The sequence below is a fragment of the Carlito syrichta genome, unplaced genomic scaffold (assembly GCF_000164805.1).
Source record: "Carlito syrichta isolate Samal-C Ts95f unplaced genomic scaffold, Tarsius_syrichta-2.0.1 Scaffold309489, whole genome shotgun sequence".
NCBI lineage: Eukaryota > Metazoa > Chordata > Mammalia > Primates > Tarsiidae > Carlito > Carlito syrichta.
The window spans coordinates 246,775-253,212 of record NW_007253585.1 but is presented as its reverse complement, the minus strand read 5'-3'; the positions used below and the strand labels follow the sequence as shown (position 1 = coordinate 253,212).

Genomic DNA, 6,438 nt, shown 5'->3' with positions numbered 1-6,438 from the left:
CCTCTCATTCTCCAATCTCCCCTCTTCTCCCACGTATTTCTACCGCATGTTCTCATCATGGTTGACTTGCCTGTGGGATTTTCATTGTGCTTGATTGCTTCATATTCTTGCAATTGATGAAATGTCAGTAACTTTTCTAATCCCAAACCACTAGACTGTCAGAACCAAGAGCAAACACAAAGCAGAGGAGGAGGGCCCAACCAAAAAGATGCTTTGGGGGTTACCATAGCTAATATCTCATTATTTGAATACGTCAGAGATCCAAGAACATTGAGTTGATCTTTCTAGAGAGTGACAGCGTTTGTTTTAGATGGGCAAATTTAAAAAAGGGAGTGAGTCCCAGAGGAGAAGGACATGGAAGGTGGCATTGGAGAGTGGACAATTTATGGAAGCGATTGTCCTCGTCACCAAACCATTCTCATTTATTAACATGGCTAAGGGTTGTGAAACATGTGCAAAGACAAGAGATGTGTTCATCAGACTTTAATCAAAGCTTTCATGCTGAGGGTGAATCACAGCACAGAACATCCTGCTCGACGTAAAGGGTTGGGTGGGAAACCGGGGCTAACTCTTCTCCTTGCTACCAGCCCAGAAATGGTGGGTGGGGAAATTGGAGGAGAGATGTGTGGCGGGGGACGGTGTCTGGAAGGATTGGTAGAGGTAGCTATGGAGATGGGGTGAGGGGAAGAGTCTTGGGGACACCTTTCCAGGTGTTACATAAGTCAATAGGGCTTCTGGGAAAGGAATGCTCCTTATGGAACATGCTCCTTGTGGTCCTCTCTGAAGTGGAGCACATGAGTGTGGCCTTCCTGCCTCTTTCTCTTTTTCCTTCTCTGACCCCCTTCTAATTTCCTCCCTCCCTCGCCTCCTTCCTATACAACAAATGAACCTTTCCTGCTCCCTGAGTCCACTGCGACCACCCCTCTGCTTGATAGTCTTCTCTCTGTAACCCACCCTCCATGGCCGATTTCCTTCCTAAAACACACACTCGACCTCCACCTGGCTCCACAGAGCCTAGAGGAGCCATCCATGTCTCTTTAGAGGCGCCCTCAAGGCTCTGCTCCTTCTGATCTAATTTACCTGTCATCTATTCCCTTCTTCCCCAACATCTCCTCACCCACCCTGTACTTTTGCTGCTACAGCTCCAAGAAACTTGTTAGTTTTCCCCTAAAAACACATAATCTCTTGGCTGTTCTGTCTTCCTAAAACGCCCTTCCCTCTTCTTTACCAGGAAACTCCTTTTCCTTTGTCAGCACAGAAAAAGAAATGCCAGGACACCATCCACCCTCCCAGACAGGATAATTCTGCTGCTGCCGGCCCTTCTTCCTGGCTAGACTGGACCGCTGGAGAGCAGACACCCACTATTGCCTGGCCCGTGGTGGGTACTCAAGAGATGATGAAAAGAAAGGTCCTGTAGCATGTGCTCCCATTTATATGAAATGTCCAGAATGGGCAAATCCATAAAGACAGAAAATGGTGGTTGCCAGGGCGGGGGGAGGGAACTGGAAGGTATAAGCCTTCTTCCTGGGGGAAGGGAATTGTTCTGGTATTAGATAGTGGTGACAGTCCCACAATATTGCAAATATACTGAAAACTACTAAATTGTACACTTTAAAATGGTCGCAGTGGTGAATTTTATGTTATATGATTTTCATCTCAATATATTTTTGTAAAAGAAATGTTAAATAAAATTTAGAGGAAGCCATTAATTTGGATTGAGCCTCTGAGGTAGGCCCCAATAGACCAAGCCAAAATGGAGTCACTGGTGCTAAAGCTTCAAATGACCAAACTGAAACTAAGTTGTTTATCTGACCTTGCAGGAGATTGGGGGGGCGGGAAGAAAGGGAGAGAGAGGAGAGAATACAAACAGAGAATACAAACAAGCAAATCCCCAAACAGGCCAGTTTTAGCCCTCATGATAGACAGTTCCCTCTGCTTTAACCCTTACAAGGAAAGGAGCCTGGAGTAACCTGACGCTACCCAATGGGCTTTTCTTTGCCGTTTCTGATTTCTTCTGCCTCTTCTGCCTGTGAAACCAACCTCCCTGCTCAGTTCATCAGAGTGACCTCTGTTTAAGGAGCTGCTATTCCAATTCATGAATCACAAATAAAAGCCAATGAGGTCATTTAGCTAAATGTCTTGTAACCTTGTCTTTTGACAGAAATGATGAAACAATGAAGAAATAATAAAATTCTCTTCTTTATTTTCTAATTCGATTTTATCCTGGATCCTTTCCCCATTCTTAAGCGACTCCCCCATCGGCAACCACTGTAATTCAGATGAAAGTATTTACCCAATCACAGACCACATCCAAATTATCACCAAACACTGGTGAGCAATCTTGAATGAATGGGGCTTGTTTCTTCTGCTGTTTGTCTTTTTCCGGTTCCAGTAGAAGCTCTGAAGGGGGAGGATGCTGTCTAGACCTGATGCATGTCGTCTCTAATCCATCCAACTGTCCACCTTGCTAGAGACCAAATTTGGACTAATCCCTGCAAAACAGAAGCCAGCTAAGAGAAAAGGCATCATTAGGCTTGTAGTCTGACTGTGATAAAAATAACTTTTCAAAGCCCTTCACACACATGGGCTCATTTATTCATCATGAGAACTATGGAGTGGGGGAGGGTGCCTTTTAATGGAGAAAGCAAGCTTTGGATCTGCCCTCACTAGTGGGTAGTCTGAGGTGACGAACTGGGTCCTTCTGACCTGTTGGTCATTTCTGCTGGATAAGGAGAGAGAATGGGCTGGACTTTCTCTGTGTGTGGATTGAACTTGTTACTCTCATCTTTGCCTGAGTACAACCCAGCCTCCTGGGACATCAGAAAACACTAGGAGGTACAGGCATTGAAGATACCATTGTGGCCACTTCAAGAGAGAATGACAAAGACAAGCCCTAATTAATGAAGTCACCATGGCGACTCCATTTCAGACAATTGACTCAAGTTCCAGTCTTCAGTCCCCAAAGACCTATGAGATAGCTATTAAGTGTAACTTACAGGCTGGGGTCCATGCCTCACGCCTATAATCCCAGCACTTTGGTAGGCCAAGGCAGGAGAATTGCTTAAGCCCAGGAGTTTGACACCAGCCTAGGCAGCACAATGATACCTAGTCTCTACAAAAAACAAAGCAAAACAAAACACAAAACTAACTGGGTGTGGTGGCATGCACTTGTAGTCCCAGCTACTCAGGAAGATGAGGTGGGAGGATCACTTGAGCTCAGGAGGTTAAGGCTGCAGTGAGCCGTGAGAATGCCACTGCACTCCAGCCTGGGCAACAGAGCAAGACCTCAACTTAAAAAAAAATTATTAGAAGTGACACCCCTTCACCCCAAGACATCCCAAAATCCTTGTAACCAGATAGTTCTCAACTGAGAAACTTAAATCCTAATAGGAAAAAGTCGAGTTGAGGAACCAATTAATTTATGAGAATTTTTGTAAACATTTTCTCATGCATTGATAAGAAAATTCTCACTAGGCACAGTGGCTCACATCTGTAATCCTAGCCTGAGCGACAGAGAGACTCCGACTCAGAAAAGAAAAGAAAATTGCCACTCATATGATCAACGACATTATAGACAAATGATGTTAATATTCCTTGTGAGCTAACATTTTCATAGCACGTACTGTATTGCAAGCACTATTTTAAGTACTTTAGATAGATGAATCCATTTAGTCGTTACAACAATGCTACAAGTAGATTACTATTGTCCTCACTTTATATGTGAGGAAATTGAGCCCCAGAGAGGCTGCATAATTTTCTCAGGCTTGCACAAGCAGCAAATGGCAGAGCTGGGGAACTTGAACTCAGGCCATCTGGCTCCAGAGTTTGTTCAACCAATGGAGTCCACAGGTTAGTGACACAGGCAGCCCACGGCAACATGCGGTTTGCCCGGAAATGTTTACAGTTGAGGACACACTCACACAGAGGCAAGTGTGTATTTAGTAGTATTTCACAGAAGGGTAACTTGTGATTGTAAAAAGCTTTCTGTTGTGCCGTTTGGGTTTTTTCCCCCAGAGACTACATGGACTATTTTCATGTGCTTGTGAACTGGCCAGTTAAGGGGTCTGGCACTGCAGGAAAGCGACTGTATTCTTCACTTGCTTCCCGTCCCCTCTCCAGTACACTGAATTTTTCCATGTTCAAAAGGACCTCAAATCACTTCCCTGTCCTCCAGAGAGAAGTGCCCTGTTTCTTAAGCAAAGAGCTAGACACAGATGGTTAATTAAATTTTCAAGGAAATACGCAAAGGCTCCCTTAGTTCCCTGAGGTGGGGGTCAGCCCAAATTCTTTTTTTTAAAAAAAGCATTAGAGAGACTTAGCAGATTTTGAGTGTAAGTTGGATGCTTGCCCGACTTGTGCCCACACAGAGGGCCTGGTACCCACATGCTCCCTGTGCCACCCCAACTCCTACCTCCTCACTTCCGGAGAAGCCCAGAGACTGGAGTAGTTCATCTAGGCCCAGGATCTGAGTGTGGATGGGTGGTGGGGTCCCTGAGGTGGGTCATTCTCGACTTTAGAAGACAGATGCCTTCTGGAATAAATGCCGCTGGCGGGCATATCTCTCAGTCAATCCATTACCAAGCTTATAATCAGCTCTGTAGCAGTCCTAATCGTGTGTTCTGGGAAGGAAGACCCTGGGGAGGGCACAGTAGCTCCAGATGAAGGACTTAGGCTCATGCGTGACAGAAGTGGCAGTCCTCTACAAGGGGAAGGGGCAGGTTTTCTCTCTCTCGCCAGCTCTATCCTCCTGGTCCAAAATTCATTATTCAGCATCAAAATAAAATTCCAGGTCCAGCACAGTGGCTCATGCCTGTAATCCCAGCACTTTGGGAGGCAGAAGCAAGAGAATTGCCTGAGTCCAGAGGCTTGAGACCAGGCTGGGCAACACGGTGAGACCTCTTTTCTACAATAAATCAAAAAATTAACTGGGCGTGGTGGCACACACCTGTAGTTCCAGCTACTTGGAAGGCTGCGGCGGGAGGATCGCCTGAGCCCAGCAGGTTGAGGCTGCGGTGGCCGTGAGCGTGCCACTGCACTCCAGCCTGGGCGACAGAGTGAGATTCTGACCCAAAAAATATTCCAGAGGCTCAGCTTGTTCTGGCCTAGCAAGGGCCATTAGATGGTTGGAGGGGCCACAGTGAGGGGGATTACTTAGGGATCTGAGTAACCAGTGGTGGTTACTTAGGGATCTGACCATGCTTTCTCATTTGGAAGAGGACACGTGGTCCAACCCACATGGGGTTTTGGAGCAGATGACTGGAGATCAGGGCTGTGCCAGGGAACCCGAGACCTAGAGTCAGGCCCACATTCCTGCTGTATCCTTCAAAACCGTCTCAGCCGGAGGAGAGGGAAGGAGAAAGGGAAGCCTCACTTTCCGGAGTCCTGGTGTGGATTGACTGTCTCTGCCCACCCAGCTCCGTTGCCTTTGGGGGAATATCTCCTCCCCTGTCTCAGTTCTTCTGGGTTGGGTGGGGCAGGTCCTATGAGGCTCACTCAGACCCGCTTGCCGCAGGGGCGGGCCAAGGCCCAGCCTGGCCAATCAATGCCTTCCATCAGCCTGGCTTCAGGGATTGGCTCAGGCAAATGAGACTCAGACTGGGTACTTTTGATGGATCCACTGGGAAAAGGGAAACTCTCCTTCCATGGGGCTCCCTGGCTCTAGGGATAAAGTCTGAGTGGAAGGTCCAGAAACCAGCATGTGGCCATACCTGCCCAGTGCGAGGCAGAACTGAGGGCTGAGGGAGATAGAGACCGAGTCTTGACGAAATCCTTCGAATGCCTGGATTTGGAGGGAAGCCTACAAATTAATCGCAGGGCGCGGTGGCTCAAGCCATTAATCCCAGCACTTTGGGAGGCGGAGGTGAGAGGATTGCCTGAGCTCAGGGGTTCGAGACCAGCCTGAGCAACATGGTAAGACCTCATCTCTACAATAAATCAAATAAATTAGTCAGGCATGGTGGCACATGCCTGTGGTTCCAGCTACTTGGAAGGCTGAGGCGGAAGGATTACCTGAGCCCAGTAGGTCGAGGCTTTGGTGGCCGTGAGCATGCCATTGCACTCCAGCCTGGGCGACAGAGTGAGACTCTGACTTAAAAAAAAAAAAAAAAGCTAATCATTTTAGGTCAGGCGCAGTGGCTCACGCCTATAATACCAGCACTTTGGGAGGTGGAGGTGAGAGGATTGCCTGAGTCCTGGAGTTCGAGACCAGCCCGGGCAACTTGGTGAAACCTCGTCTCTACAATAAATCAAAAAATTAGCCAGGTGTGGTGGCACGCGCCTGTGGTTCCAGCTACTTGGTAGGCTGAGACGGAAGGATTGCTGGAGCCCAGCAAGTCGAGGCTATGGTGGCTGTGTGCGTGCCACCGCACTCCAGCCTGGGAGACAGTTGAGACTCCCACTAAAAAAAAGTAATAATAATTTTAAAGCAACCAAATTTGT

The 6,438-nt window shown here is 47.5% G+C and overlaps 1 long non-coding RNA gene across 1 annotated transcript; it reads left to right on the top strand.

Annotated features, from left to right (window-relative positions):
• Window positions 1-1,237: 1,237 nt before the first annotated feature.
• On the top strand, window positions 1,238-2,211 carry LOC110596487. The gene is made up of 2 exons (XR_002482497.1): window positions 1,238-1,378; window positions 1,952-2,211. It is a non-coding gene; the product is annotated as an uncharacterized LOC110596487 (long non-coding RNA).
• The last annotated feature ends 4,227 nt before the right edge of the window (window positions 2,212-6,438 follow it).